The sequence below is a fragment of the Panthera tigris genome, chromosome C2, assembly GCF_018350195.1.
Source record: "Panthera tigris isolate Pti1 chromosome C2, P.tigris_Pti1_mat1.1, whole genome shotgun sequence".
Lineage (NCBI taxonomy): Eukaryota > Metazoa > Chordata > Mammalia > Carnivora > Felidae > Panthera > Panthera tigris.
Window position 1 is genome coordinate 114,325,267 of NC_056668.1, and position 15,801 is coordinate 114,341,067.

The 15,801-nt window shown below is 36.3% G+C and overlaps 1 long non-coding RNA gene across 1 annotated transcript; it reads left to right on the plus strand.

Annotated features, from left to right (window-relative positions):
• LOC122242078 lies at positions 1-11,055 on the plus strand. Its single transcript, XR_006222250.1, has 3 exons — positions 1-43; positions 10,169-10,245; positions 10,917-11,055. It is a non-coding gene; the product is annotated as an uncharacterized LOC122242078 (long non-coding RNA).
• Positions 11,056-15,801: the final 4,746 nt, after the last annotated feature.

Consider the following 15,801-nt stretch of genomic DNA (forward strand, 5'->3'; position numbering starts at 1 on the left):
TGGGCATTAAGGAGGGCACTTGGGCTGAGCACTCGGTGTTTATGTAAGTGATGAATCATTGGGTTCTACTCCTGAAACCAATGCTACACTGTATGTTAACTAAATTGAATTTAAATTAAAAAATATATTTTATAATTTTTTGTAGTATATTCTTCATTTTGAATTGAGAATTATATGTAATAAATTATATAGATATAAGTGTAACATTTGATGAGTTTTGACAAATGTATATATACTCATGTAACAAACATCTCAATCAAAGTTTAGAGCATTTTCATCAGAACTCTCAAAATAACTAAGAAGTTCTTTTGAGAACTTTCTAGTATTTCTGTATTCCCCTCAGGCAACCACTATTTGGATTTTTAGCTTCATACATTAGTTTTGCCTGTACTAAAACTTCATATAAATGAGATCATACCATAAATATTCCTTTGTGTCTGGCTTCTTTCATTGAAGATAATGTTTTTGAGATATATTAGTATTTTTGTTTGCATTATTAGCTTGTTATTCTTTAATACCAAGTTATATTTCATTGTGTGAATATACGACAATTTGTTTATTCATTTTCTTGTTGATGGATACTTGTGTTGTTTCCAATTTTGTGTTATTATGAATAGAGCTGTCGTAAAAATTTTTTTACAGACCTTTTTGTTGACATAGGTTTTCACCTTGGGGGAGGTAAATATCTAAGAGTGGAATTGCTAAATAATAATGTAGGTGAAGGTTTAACCTAAGATTCTGCCAAACTTTTTCCCATAGTAGTTGTACCAGTTTAAGCTTGTACCAGTATCCAGTTGCTCGAGTGAGTGTGCACTGGTATCTAATTGTGCTTTTAATTTGTATTTATTTCCCTGAAACTTATGATGTTGTATATCTTTTCATATATGCATTGACCATTTATAATTCTTTGTTGTCAAGCATCTATTTAGGTCAGTTGCCTTTTTGAAAAAATTTGGTTATTTGGCTTATTATTGCTTTGTAGCGGTTCTTTATATATTCTGCATAGAAGTCCTTTGTTAGAAATATGTATGACAAGTATTTCTTCTCAGTAGGTGGCTTTCATTTTCATTTTCTCAGTTTTATCTTTTTATGAGCAGAAGTTTTAAATTTTGATGAAGCTTCAGTTTATATACGTTTTCCTTTTAAAGTTCATGCCTTTTACATTCTTTCCAACAAATCTTTGCCTATCCCAAGGTCTCAAACATATTTGCCTATGTTTCTTAAAAGAGCTTTGTCATTTGGGTTTTATGGTGTGAAGTATGGATCAACAAACTTAAAATATGGATCTCCAGTATATTACTGTATGTTAAGAAGACTTCTTTCCCCATTTAATTACTTTGGTTTCTCTGTCAAAATTCATTTGACCATATATGTGGAGTGTAATTTTGGACTTTCTATTATATTCCATTGATCTTGTCTAGTTTTATACCACTATTACAATGTCTTGATTATTATACTTTATAGTAAGTCTTAACATGAAATAAGTCCTCCAACTTTATTCTTTTCTAAGTTTGATTCCAAATACTTCACATTTCCATTTATATTTTGGTACCAACTTGTCAATTTCTATGAAGAATCTTGCTGGGATTTTGATTGGGATTACATTGAATCTATAGATCAATTTGGGGAGAACTGATATAATATTTAGACTTTGAACTTATACGCATGCTATCTCTGTATATTAATCTGGGTCTTTGTCAAAAAACGGAAGGGTCTGAAATTTTATCCTACTTATAAGATGATAAACTGTCCTTCCACAGTTTCATAGAGGCTGGCAGAAGACATGAAATTCCTGGGTCAGAATCAAAGGGCATTATTATGCATGACATAGCAGACGGCATAGACTTTATGGTTGTATCGGTCTTTTAATTTTCCAGTCCCATAGGGAAATGTGAAGGTGTCCCAGTTGGATGCTGGGTACAGAGGTTTGTGTCACAGTTGAGGAATATTGAGTTTAGGAAACTCTCAACCTCATGAGGGGCCTGCTAGCAAATCTGTTCAACTTTTGCCTTTGACGTTTGCTTTATTATCCTGGAGGGCAAACAGAACTTTCCTTTGCCACAAAGGGAGATGTCACTTCTGTCTTCCAAGCTGTTTGCTATTTAAACATCTTTGAAAAGATAGTCCAGAATAAGAGCTGTCCTGGGATGTATAGAAACAGAGGGATCCATGGAGAATTGTCTGTCATTACCTACCCTTTTCTATACCCTCTTGATTTCTGGTGAATTTCCTCATGAGTATGCTACTCTGTTGGTCACTCTGATCAATCTGACTGACAGGGGCTAGGACCAAATCCATTCAATTTATCTAATGTGGCATTTAATTAAGGTTAATATCCACAGGACTCTAAGCAGCATGATGAAACCAATCTGTAACATTGACCTCAGCCATTCCTCCCCAGGGTATGAGACCCAACCAGCTGAAAAAATTCCATAAGCCATCAATGTCTGCTTTAGAAAGCCAGGTGGCTTTCTTCTTCAATTTCAGTATTGACTGTTTCACTTCACCTGAGGCAATAATACAGTGACAACAGATAACTACTGAACAAACTCTATCATGGCCTGCAAGGAGGGAGTCTATGGGAATTCTATCATGCATAACAACCCTGGTCTAAACAATAAACTAGCTAAATGCAAGGGAAAACTCATTCATGCAAGTGAAGTGTTTAGCAGTAGTGCTGGCTTCACAAGTTCAGTTGATGATTTACACGTCTTTCTTTTTGGTGAATTCTGCCATGTGATAATAGGCCACTGTTAGGTTCAGTTTTACATCCTACTGAATTGGCAGTTCTATTGGAAAGGTAGTTTCTTCTCAAAAATCTAACCCAGATTTTCATATTGAATCTTAGTGGACTTACTTGGCACATGCATCTGCCTATATTTGAAGCAATTCTGTGGTCAGGATGATGGGATGTGCTGATTGGCCAGGCCTAAGTCATTTGACCACTCCTAGAATCTTGGCATACACCCCATGCAAAATTTCTAATACAGCTATTACTGCTGCCATTGCCACCCTTCCCCGGATGAATCTTGAGCAATCCTCACTTGTATCTGTCACCAGTTCCCAAGCCAAAGTCAAGATCTTAGGTCAGTGTCCCAGTTTCAAGAGAGGCTGGGAAAGTGGGATTCTGAATTTTAACTTTCATAGTGGGAGCCTTGTATGGCTCTTTAGCTAGAGTATTCTACAAACTTAGAGAAGCAGTTCAGATCTGGACAGTTAAAAAGAATTACAGATATACACTAAAGGAGGGAATAATCATTTGTGGATGACTTGTGGTGTTGTACTTGGAACTTTAAACATACTAGAGAATTTATTTCAGTTGATGCTTTGTGAATGCAAGTAGAGGGCAATTAGGATTTCCAGTTAGTAATTAAAATTTTTTTTGTTAGCTGTAATAGTTTGTCCGTAGATATTGAGATTTCTGCTTCCTATCTCATGTTTATACATTTAAATTCTTATTTTTTATTCACAGCTTGGTGACTAATAAGTCCCAAAGCACCTTTGTGTCTGTGTTTCATGTAACGGTGTGAGATTTTGGGAGAGTGTGTAAACTGCCCCATGGTGTTATAATTCATTCTATATGAGGTCTCAGTTTCTGGAAAAGCGTTTCTCCAAACATATTCTATGGTGTTAAATAGGAAGGGGTTCTGAGGTCAGATGTGTTTGCTTTACGCTAAAAGAAACAAGCTCCTTTAGTGTAGGGTTCTTAGAGTCTTTAATGTGTATGGTAAATCATCAAAAAGGGGGCTCTGACAGCATTTCCCCAAGTATCTCACAGTAGAGCACTGGGTTGGTTAAGTCTGGTTGAAATTGGAAGACTTAGGACGTTTGCTGCATTCTGGTATGTTTGGTTGTGGTACATTTTCTTCAAAAGCATCACTTAGGACCAGTGATTTTGGGAACACATTTTGGGAAACTTTAGACTGAGATCACAAATGGAATCACATTAACTAAAGAGTTTGGTTTCGTGGATTCTTAGTCTGTTTTGTTCAAGGACAAAGAGTTTATTGTGACTTCAGCATTAAGGTCACTAGGCTAAGTGCTATGGAGCATTCAGAGATGAAAGGGACTTAATTTCTGCTCTTCAAGCCTTGTTGTGCCAGGCATGCAAGTGGTTAGGCACAAATATTAAAGGAGTAGTTTTCTTGACATCTTCCTTCTTTGTTTTAGAGTGTGGATTTAACAATTGGGTCAATGGATGATTCTGGGTAAACTGTTCTCTCAACTTGTGTGCTACATAGAACTAGTGGGTGAGGGCTCTTCTTCACTGTTAAGGACAAAATGATATAAGGGAAGAGAGATAAATTAGGGAATGTGTAATTTCTGTTTAATCAGAGAAAATAGTTCTAATGACTTGGACGGGTTCAAGTATTTTGTACATGTATTTGTGTCTGTTGATATCGAACAAGAGGAATTTTATTTTATTTTATTTTATTTTATTTTATTTTATTTTATTTTATTTTTTATTTATTTAAAAAATTTTTAAACATTTATTTATTTTTGAGACAGAGAGAGACAGAGAGAGACAGAGCATGAACGGGGGAGGGTCAGAGAGAGAGGGAGCACAGAATCTGAAACAGGCTCCAGGCTCTGAGCTGTCAGGACAGAGCCCGACGCGGGCTTGAACTCATGGACCGCGAGATCATGACCTGAGCTGAAGTCGGACGCTCAACTGACTGAGCCACCCAGGCGCCCCCAGAACAAGAGGAATTTTATATAAAAATTATTTGTTCGTAAATTTTGTATCATCATCATCATCATCATTATCATCATATTCTATCATCAATTGCTAGACCATTTACTATGAAAGGAGAACTTTGGGGCTTTGATTCTGATATTAAAAACACAATAGGATTTCAGATGATAGAGGCGAAGCTCCTAAATGGAGAATTATTTCTGAAAAGTTAGCTTTTTTTTTTGTTTCTATCTAGCAAAAGAAATGATTAGTTCAGTCAAAATTCTGCTCAAATCCTTACCTTAACTGAATTGTCCAGTTGTTTGTGAGGCAGCCAGAATTTCCCTATAACTTGATGGGTGTAACTGATTGATGACCCAATCTGTTGGTATTGCTCCAAGGAGGGCAAAAACAACCAGAAAATGTTATCCAGGTGCACCAATGGCCTGTTAGCTTTGTGTAATTATATTTAATATGCAAATAAGCTGGTTTTTTTTTTTTTTTATGGATGTGAAGAAGGAGGCTTGTAAACATTTTCTTGGCTGGTTTTTCTCTCTGGCATTTACTGATGTTGATGTATGTTTATACATATGTTTTTAAACATGATTATCATCGTTAATGGATGTGGTCTGCATATCTCTGGGGGAATGTTGTTTACTACTGAATTGTAGACCAGTATTTTTGAAAGCTGGAAGATAAACAGGACAACTTCACCCCATAAATCTTACCACCTGACTCATCAATTTGAGGTTCCTTGTTGAAACAAGAAAAACATCTTTAATCAAGCAAATATTTGGAAACTGCAAACATATCTCTATTTGGAATTTGGGAGATAATTAAAATGGACAAGTTGTGATTGATTAACTCTTGAAGAATGGGTTAGTTTGAAGGCAGTTGGTTCTCCTTCTATCCTTGTATCAACACTCCATCAACCGGAATTAAGAAAACAGCATAACTAGGCTCCAGCTCCTTGCTGAGGGCAATTAATCAGGACAGAAGAGTAGGGAGGTAGATTGGAATGGTGCCAAATAAATCAACCTGTTTTTGTACCTACATTTATCTTTGTTAATTCTTATAGGCCATCTATCTTAATATTTTGATACTTGATTTGTGTGTTAGATTATGGATTTTAGGAAAAAAATCCAAGGTATTTTGAATTATTAAATGAATAAATTAAATGTTATATTTCCATATTAACATCTTTACTTTATTGGAAACAAACTTGTAAGAAGACGTACATTTATATCTTTAATTCAAATATGAGAAATGTTTGTTTTTTGCTAGTTTGTAAGGTAGTGGGGAATTATCTTTATTCTTAACATGCCGTAACAAAACATCAAATTGCTTAAAACCTTTTGAGAAAAGGGCAGGTTTTAATAAATAAATGTTAATTAAAATTCTGTATGGGTAGAGAAATAAAAGCATAAAATCAATTCCAAAAAACAAAATGCCGATATTTTCTGACAACCTGTTTAATATTTACCTGATATGAATCTTCAAAAAGGTCTGTGTTCTACTTTGTATGGCTCCAGTTCAATTTCAATTTATTCTTAAAATTAGCTTGGAAGGGCAACCTCCAGGCGCACAGATAATACAGCTGATGCTGTCATTTGGCAGTTTACTTCTAACCACCAGATTGTTTTTTCTGTCCTCAGATTCTGACTCATTGAGAGTCTTGTGCTTTTTATTATATTACTATGAGGTCATTTGATAGGCTAACCTATGATGGCCAGTCTGGTTGACATGGTTGAAGGTAACAGGTTGACCACAGATTCTCCTCGAGTCATTTGAAAAAGTTGACATTTAAGTGCTTAAAAGATGATGAGTACAATGGATGTTAGCACTTGGATGTTCACCCTTTGGGAGGGATATATTTTAACGCTGGAATGTTTTACGGTCCCTTTGAAGAACTAGATATTTTATCACCATACTTTAAAATAATAAGATCCTTCAAAAGACTTTTGAGAATTAAATAGCTAAATTGACACCTTGATTGAGATTTAAAACAAGATTCAGAATCTTTGACTGTTCAGTTTCCTTTTACCTTGGAAGTTTTGGTCTCCAAACACAAGGAGGGTTGAAGTTGCTTCACAATTAATGACCTCATTTTGCAGCACTGCATGCTGTTCCCCAACATTGATCTGACTTGGAGGCAAGTGTGTTAAACATGATGTCAGCAGGAATTATTTTGACAGCTGCCAGAAGCAGTAACATAAGTCTCAAGAAGTTTTCATTTTAGAATGTGGTAGCCCAGAATATTCATCTGTATATATACTAATGGGCAGTCAAAGATGGTAGCAAAGTGTTCAAGAGAAGAAGCCACAAGGAAAGGTAATCACATTAATCAACCCAAGAAAACATCAGTTTTCTCAGGAAACATTGGGAGGTAAGGCTGAAACACATGAAAATATCCTTCCTAATTTCAAATCCGAACAGCAGTATCAAAGGCACATTCTTCCTTTTGATGGTGTCTGGTATTGCTTTATTGCCATAAGTGGTGATTACACACTGCATGAAATGCCATCCCCGATACATGGAATATTGGCTGTTTGACAGGTCCCTCTTCATCTGAGAAGACTGCCTCTGTGGATGGGCTACAGTTTTCATTTTCAGGATTGATGGTCCAGTATCAGATTATATGATAAACTTGCTCAAAGCATGATCTTGTGTTTTCTAACGGTGTTAGAAAACATTCAGTGTCTGCATTTCAGAATGGTAACGCAAGGATAAATCAAATAGCAAATTAAATTTAGGTATGCCATCTGCTGCCTTTGTTTTATGAATTCTAGCCCATAGGACATTGACTGGGCATGAATGTATAAGCCATTGTCTTTTATTGTTGGACTTACTACAAATATTGGACAAATGTTCATCCATGCTGTCAGTCTTCTTGGAAAGAGTAAAATTCAGCAAAAGTGAAAAATTCTTTTAGTTGTTGTAGGTTTCTTGTTTTAATAAAAATGAACCACAACAGAAGAAAAAACAGCATGTATTCGTTTCTCCAAGTGCAACATCTCAGCAGGCTTTAGGAACTCATCCACAAGGGGTAAATTGTCTAATGCGTAATTGTAAGCAGAACTGTAAAAAGCCATATTAGGCTTCCATGATTTTATTCTCTTCTTCTGGTAAAAGGTCATTACTTCTCCCTGGGCCCCTAATGGTTAAGCCTTTTACAACTTTTTCATTTCCAAGAAAGTTCTTGATTTCTTCTGATGGTGACTCTTATGCCATGTCTTTACTTCACAGTGTTTTCTGTAAGCCATTATGTTTTTTTCCAGAGTTTCTGAGGAAATTTTCTTAACACTCCTTAAAAAATTAAATTTTGAAAAGTCTCCACTTTCTTTGAGCACTTTAGTGTAAAGTATGAATTTATAGCCAATGAAATTACCTTTTGGTATTATCATTTACATGCATTTTAAACTTTTGATGTCTATGGCTAGTCTGGCTCTCTAGCAGCATTGGCTGAAATTCAGTGGTTACCAGGACCAGTAAGAGCTGCTTTTCAAGGACTTTCGTAGATTTTTAGCTAACACCATAAAATGAGTTCTCTATTTCTGAGGCTAATAAAAGTCTTAATGATATGTGCATCCAACAGATGGGACAGAGGGCTATTTTGGCAGTGGGCAGTTGAAATCTGCCCTCAGTTTGTATAAGGCTCTCACTAAAGTCAATAAAAGGTAATTTTCACACACAATTTAATTCAGAGTATAAAATGTGGGAAGAGTAGCTGGTTTAAGTCCAATGGGCATAAGGGTAGCATTTGGTAAAAGTTTTGTTTGATGGCAAATTTTAACTGACAGACAAGCTGATCAAAAACATAGGATCAGGTCACAAATTGTGGACAATGGAAGGGCCTCAGAGGCACAGGAAGGACACAGCTGAAATAATCATCCCCAACATCTCTGGCATAAGCAGTGATGATTGGGGAAAAAGAAAAAAAAAAAAGCTCTTTCTCTCTCTTTTTTATTCCTAGTTTTTTTTTTTTCCTTTTCGAAACCATGCATTTGGTCATGTTTCTACTTAGCATGTTATCCAACAAACAAAATGTTCACATAAACCAGTAGCATGGTGTGGGAGCATCATAATGGGCATCAGGCAGATCCAGAATATATACTCCAGCCATGTAGGGTCAGGTCTGTGGCTCAGATCTCCTGATGTAAAAGAGAGACTCCATACATTCTTTCTGGTTATGGTGAGGGGATATCATGTTTAATGCAGGTATCATGTTTAATGCAGATAAATGAAAATTATGCATAGGAACCATTAGTGACTGCTTTTTCATGAATTTATTAAATGACTTATTAATGATTTATTCACATTAATAGCTTACATGTGTTTTGGGAATAATAAAGTCAGTGTGTTTTTAACATGCATTATTTTATCTGATGGCTGGTGATCTCTGAACGTGGTTAAATGTATGCATGGTAGGTATGAAGAACAGGCATTCTGGCTCATTCATTGTTAAATCTTTGAAGGCAGATACTGTAACTCTATATACCAAGAATACATGTCAAATGAAAAATGGCTTTATAGTCATGGAATTGGTAACATTTTGTAGACTACTGTAAGTTTTCTCAATATTACCACTGTTGACATGTTGGGCTGGATAACTGTCTCTTGTGCAGCCTGTCCTGTGCCTTGTAGGATGTTTAGCACTTTCCCCTGACAGTGCTGATTAGATGCCAGTGGTAATCTCCCTTACTGCCTCTGACAACCAAACACATCTTCAGACATTGGGTAATGTCGCCTCAGGGCTAAATTTCTCCTGTTGGGTCCACTGATGGGATTAGCTTGCTTTCAAATCTAGCTATGGCTTACTTGAACTTTAGTAAGGCTGTAGATGGAGAGGCAAATCAGGAAAAAAGCGTATGTGTAGTAGGTTTAGATTAGACATTGGTTTTGGCTTTTTGATGTCTGTGTCCGCATACGTAAGAGCCAATAAAGCATTAAATAGCAAGATGGTGTCAGCGACAATAAGGTACTTACATGATGCTAGCATGAAAACGATGCTTGCTCCAGTAGATTATTCTTTGGAACTGTGCAGAACAGAGAGGTTGGCAGCTTCGTAGGCAGCTGCAGTTTTGTGAGATGAAGTGGAACAACTTTACCCAGGACAAAAGAAATTTTAAGCATGGCTTGAGGAGTGGAAGCTGAGGTGTGACAAGTGGCCTACAAAGAGGGCAGCAGTTATGAAGTGGGGGGGGGGGAGGGGCTTTTCTTGAATAGAAGTAATTTGATTTCTTTACTGTTCCATGCATTTGTTCCTTGTGAACATATACAAGGGCTTTCAGGCCCTTAGGGAAACTGAATTCCCTGCACAGTCCAGCTGAGAATAGAGGCTGTGACCATAGTAAATGGGCTGGATGCTTCTTATTGTTCCTCATCGTTCCTGAGCTCGAGTCCCTCTATTCTTTCCAGGTGAAGACAAACTAGAACAGGAGGAACTAGGGCCTGTGTGTTTATGTCTCCTTTTTTTTCTCTTTTGTTATTTAGTGATGATACTATCTCCCAAAAGTGAAGTGAGGAAGAGGGACTCATTTCTTGCTAATTCTTGTCACTTTATGATCCAGGTAAATTATTTTTGTTATCCTTGACATTTTCCCATTGACTGTAGTACATTCTGGACTTTGGCCTGCCTGTGCAAGTACTAGACATTCTTCCTTATTGATGTGCTTTTTTTCTTTCATTCTTAACACATATTTTTAAAAGAAAACTCTTTATTTAGAATTTATATTTATTCATTTTGAGAGAGAGAGAAAGAGAGAAAGAGAGTGAGCGAGCACAAGCGCACAAGTGGGGGAGGGACAGAGAGAGAGAGAGAGAGAGACAGAGAGAGAATCCCAAGCAGGCTCTGTGCTGTCAGCAGAGAGCCCATTGTGGGGCTCGAATTCACCAACCCTGAGATCATGACATGAGCCAAAATGAGGAGTTGGATGCTTAACTGACTGAGCCACCCAGGTGCCCCTCTTTATTTAGGATTTTTAAAAAAGTAGAAACAATCTTAAAAAGCTAATGTAATTTGCTAATTTCTGAGTTATAGAATTCTTAAAACGTGTAACTCCTTACCAGGTGATTTTAAAAGAGGGTAGTTTCAGGAATGAAGTGAATGGTGCATTTTCATTTAGAACAAGACTGTGCTTTGGTGAGAGTTTGAGTGTGGATGCTGAAGTGCATTTAAGGGTTAGGAGATTATGATAATTGTTGGGAGCCTGCTTAAGTGTTCATATCTTTTTGATAATAGGTCTGTTTCAAGTTGTCTTTCGTCATTCCAGATGCCATAGTTGTCCAAACATCCGTGCCTTTGTTCAAGCTCTGCCAGCTGCTTGAAATATCTTCTTTTCTGAATTCCAGCTGAAACAATCCTTTACCTCCTTACTAGAGTTCATTGAACCCAGGACACAGTGTTCCCTGCAAACCAGCGCCTCGCACCCCCCCCCCCTTTTCATATGTCTCAATTAACTGGGGTTCTTACAATGAATAGAATGTCATCAAATTGGTGACTTTTTTCTTGTATACAAAATAATGGTTTATTTTATAAATGATGGTGATTTAGATGTGATGAAATACATTATGAATGTAAATGCCAAGGTGTTATCCCAGTAGAAATGTGCAGTAGGCAGTTGGAATTGATGGGGGCTTTGGAGAGGTGAAGGTGCAAAATCTATTCACCCGTTCCAATAACTCCCCAAGTCTCAATGCATTATAGCATCAACCCTAAGACCTAAACTGCTGAGAGGTCATGTAAACTAAGGATTGATGAGGAAGTAAATTTACAAAGTTCTGTAACTGTAACCAGAATTCAATTTTAGAACCTTTCTGTTGCCCTAGATAGATCTCTTAGGTTCCTTTGCAGGCAATCCCTGCTCCCACCCCTAGTTCCAGGTAGTCACTGATCTGCTTTCTATCTCTTAGGTTTTTATTCTCTAGATATTTCAAATAAGTGGAATAATAGAATATGAGTCTTTTGCACCTGGCTTATTTCATTTAGCATAATGATTTTGAGGTTCATCTATAATGTATCATCTATGACTAGTTCATATCTTTTTATTCCTGAGTAATATTTTATTGTCTGGATGGGCCACATGTTGTTTATACCTTCACTAGTTAATGGGCAGTTGGATTGTTTCTACTTTTTGGTAATTATGAGTAATGCTGCTAAGAACATTCATATTTAATTCTTTATGTGGATATGTGCTTTCATTTCTCTTGGGTACCAACACAATAATTTCTTGATCAAACTATGGATTTTTGTCTCAAGAGCAGGATGTTATTCTATAGACATCTTTGAAAATTTCTTTTTACATGGGGTTGTATTGAGACCTTGAGTTATATACCTAAAAATTAAAATACTAATGAGTATGTGAATATGAGAAGTGCAGCTAAAAGGCTGTTAAAATTTACTTGGCATCTGGTACAATTTACTGTCATTCACTGGTAACTACCTCCAGTCTTCCTGTCTGGAATAAAAATGACATATACATTATATTTACTACTCTGCTAATACCATCAAAAAGCCTAGCAATTGTCATTTCCAGACTGTCTGCTGTGAGGTGATGTAGCAATCTAATTCTTTAAAACTGTGTCCTTGAGTGTATCATTTCATCCCTTCTCTTTTTGTCCTTTTATGGTTGAAGGGCATTTCACATTTGAAAACTGGGATGTAGGTTGATTCTTAAAGGGGCCGAGAAGAAAAAAGTAATTTGTTTTAAAACCTTTCTAAATTCAGAACAACATTCAGGGTAGTTTATTAATTTACCAGAGAAGTTAAGAGATTGGAAAAATTTCCTCATCTTGATTTGCTCTGTTTCCTGCCTTCATACACTGCAGAGCAATGTAGAGCATAATTCCACATTTGCACATTTTTGACAGTATGAATAGGGAAAATGTTAGGATGACAAATGTTAAAATAACATTAAGAACAACAATACTTCTCAGGACATTTCTACTAAATAGGTAGTGAGCGATTTAAGATTTAGGATATGGTATTCATTCATTCATTCATTCATTCATTCATTCATTCATCACTAAACTAGCCTTTTCTTATTTCCAAAGATATTTATGTAGCATTTACCATGTTCTGGGCACTGAGCTAGGCACCTATATGACAAATGTGAACAGGTTTATATTGTACATGGTAAAGAAAGAAGCTATTTAGCAGATGATTTTCACAACTAATTAAAAAAAACTTAATTTGCTTTAGGAGAAGAAATGGCAACTTTTGGTTAATTGATTTAAAGATCTTTGGGACTTCCCTTTGCTTGTTTGTTGGAATAACTTGGTGGGTATTTTTCCTGAATCACCTGTGCATTTGGTATTTAGCAGCTTCTAAAACTAGGAAAAAAATGACCAAGAACTAGAAGAATCATTCTCTAAGGTGAGAGTTCCAAGACCTCCAAGAGGAGCTCTTTTGAACACTATGTCTCTTGTTAAAATCCAAGTAGAAAGGTGTAAATATTGTTCAAAATAAAAATATTAGATTAATTATAAGCACTTTATATGGAATAAAAAGTATGTGCTGTGTCCTACACATTTAAAATTCTTGCACATTTTCTCACACTATTGATATAGTACAAGATGCTTAATGTTTGCTTTAGTTGAATGGGATATGATAATTACTTAGTTAAAAATGGCTACTTGCTTGGGTACCAGATTCCCAGATGAGGCATGATTTAATTTTTAAATTCAGACTTTCCTGAATCACAATGAGCACTAATCACATGACAAGTATGGAATGAAATTTCTTATAAATTAGAGAAAATGCTAGTTTAAGTATTGAGAAGAAAGTCTAGAAACTAATGATCCTATCATCTAAGAGAAAAGCAATTTTCAACATAGGTATTTATCAAGTTATACTTCAGACTTACAAATTCTAATTCAAAGGGGTATGGAGTTGTCCAGTGACCTTGCAAAAACAGTCTTACCATAGTACAATATATGTATTTTCCAAAGTGTTGACATACATAATCATGGTTGAGCTGTGATTGGTATTTAGCAGCTTACTTTTTCTTTCTAGATTTTTCTTATATAACATTAACAAACATCAAGTTCCAGTAATGTGATACTGTGATTTATAATAAGAAATATATATTTGGTCTTTGTCCCTGTTCCTGGCACAGAACTCCTAAACCGTTGGAATTGCCTAAGATAAGGGTGATAAATATGTCTTGATACTCAAAACAAGCCCCTTTCAATCTGAATTTAAGTTAATGAGGTGGCTTTTGGAATGCACCTAAGGATGGGGGCTGGTTGCCAGGGGGTTGACTAGAGGGTTGGAACTTTCAGTCCCATCTCCCTGACCTTTTTTGGAGGCAAGAGAGGCTGGAGGTTGAATCAGTCTCCAATGGACAAAGATTTAATCAGTTGTGCCTTTATAATGAAACCTTCATAAAACCCCAAAGGGTTGAGGTTTGGAGCACATGTGGAGATTCAGGGAGAATGGTCTGACCAGAGAGCTTGGACGTTCTGATCCCTTTCCCACATACCTTGCCCTATGTATGTCTTCCATCTGGCTGTTCATGAGTTATATCCTTTTATAACAAACCAATAATCTAGTATGTACAGTGTTTCTCTGAGTCCTGTGAGCCATTTTAGCAAATTAATTGAGCCCAAGGAGAAGGGCATAGGAACCTGTGATCTATAGCCAGTTGGCCAGAAGCACAGGTGAGAGCCTGGACTTAGAATTGGTGTGGGGCAATCTTGTGGGGCTGAGCCCTTAACCTAGCCTTGGTTCTAGCCCCCTAGGACCACAGTGGGATCTGATGTTATCTCCAAGTAGATAGTGTCAGAATTGAGTTAAATTGTAGGACACCCAGCTGGTGTCACAGAAAATTGCTTGGTGGTATTAGCAACACACACACACACACACACACACACACACACACACACACACACACACATCAGAAATATCAACCAGTGCCAAACTAGTAATTGCGCTTTAAAGATTCCTTATTTGTCAGTATAGCTTTTAAATAGAAAAAAAATTGCATTTGGTACTGAAATATTAGAATAGAGATACAGCTATGTTCATCGTCTTCTGGGATTAGGATCAGAGAGATCGGAGTTCCATAAATACGCCTCTACAACCACAGGCCCATTGGAGAAAGTGGGGGTTTTGAATACCAAAGGAAACAGGCCCTAAGGAACACTCAGCCTCCTGTTTTCTCCTGGTGCTGTGCATATGCTGATGGTGGCCAGGTGGAGGATTTGGCTAGCCCAACTAATTGCTTCTGTCTGGAGGAATAAGCAAATAGTGCAGTCATAGTGTGCTACCCCTAGATACAAATTAAACAGCACTAAAGTGCACTTAGAAGAAATTAACAAAGCTCCAGAATGGAAAGTGACTTTAAAAAATTCATTCTCTTTTTATTTCAATGTTACGATTAATGGGAAATGAATAAATGAAAAGACCAAGGAGAGAGAGGAAATAGTAAGGGATTATTACCACAACACAAAGCTTTTATAGATATCATATTTGAATGGGCTAAATAAAGGAGATGGGAATTTAAACATTTTTGCAGTTTTAAAGATTACTATTACTTTAAAAAATATTGTTTTGGAAATCCTCAAGCTAAGCCAATATGCTTAGGATTTCAAATTACAGAAATTACAAAATTTAACTTATTCTCTAATAGAAACAATGCTATAGCTGTTTTCCCTCTACGTGGATGTGATTTTTCTTTCTGTGTATCAAGGCAGATGCTACAGTCCTAGGCACAATAAGAGCTGCTTACACTTGAAGTTAAAATCATACTTCTACTAACTTTGATGTATGAAAAATAACACAGCATTGGCACACCATTGGTATGTATTTCACTAAGTATAAGGAGAACAAAATAGATTTTGATACAGGTAAACAGCATTCCATATTATACCAAATTCAGCTCTGCTTCCTTTTCATAGTTTGAAAATATGATCTTGTCAGTTGAGTGGGTCAGATACAAACTCTCATCATATTATTTATTGAGAATTTCTTCTATGCCAGAATTTCTTCTAAGCCTGGCATAGAAGAAATTAATGTGGATTGCTTATATTGATTTTCATAATTGCTCTTTGAATTACTCTATATTTGAAGAAACAGGGGCTTAGGAAAAGTAACTGCTTAAGGTCACACAATTGGTCAGGAGAGC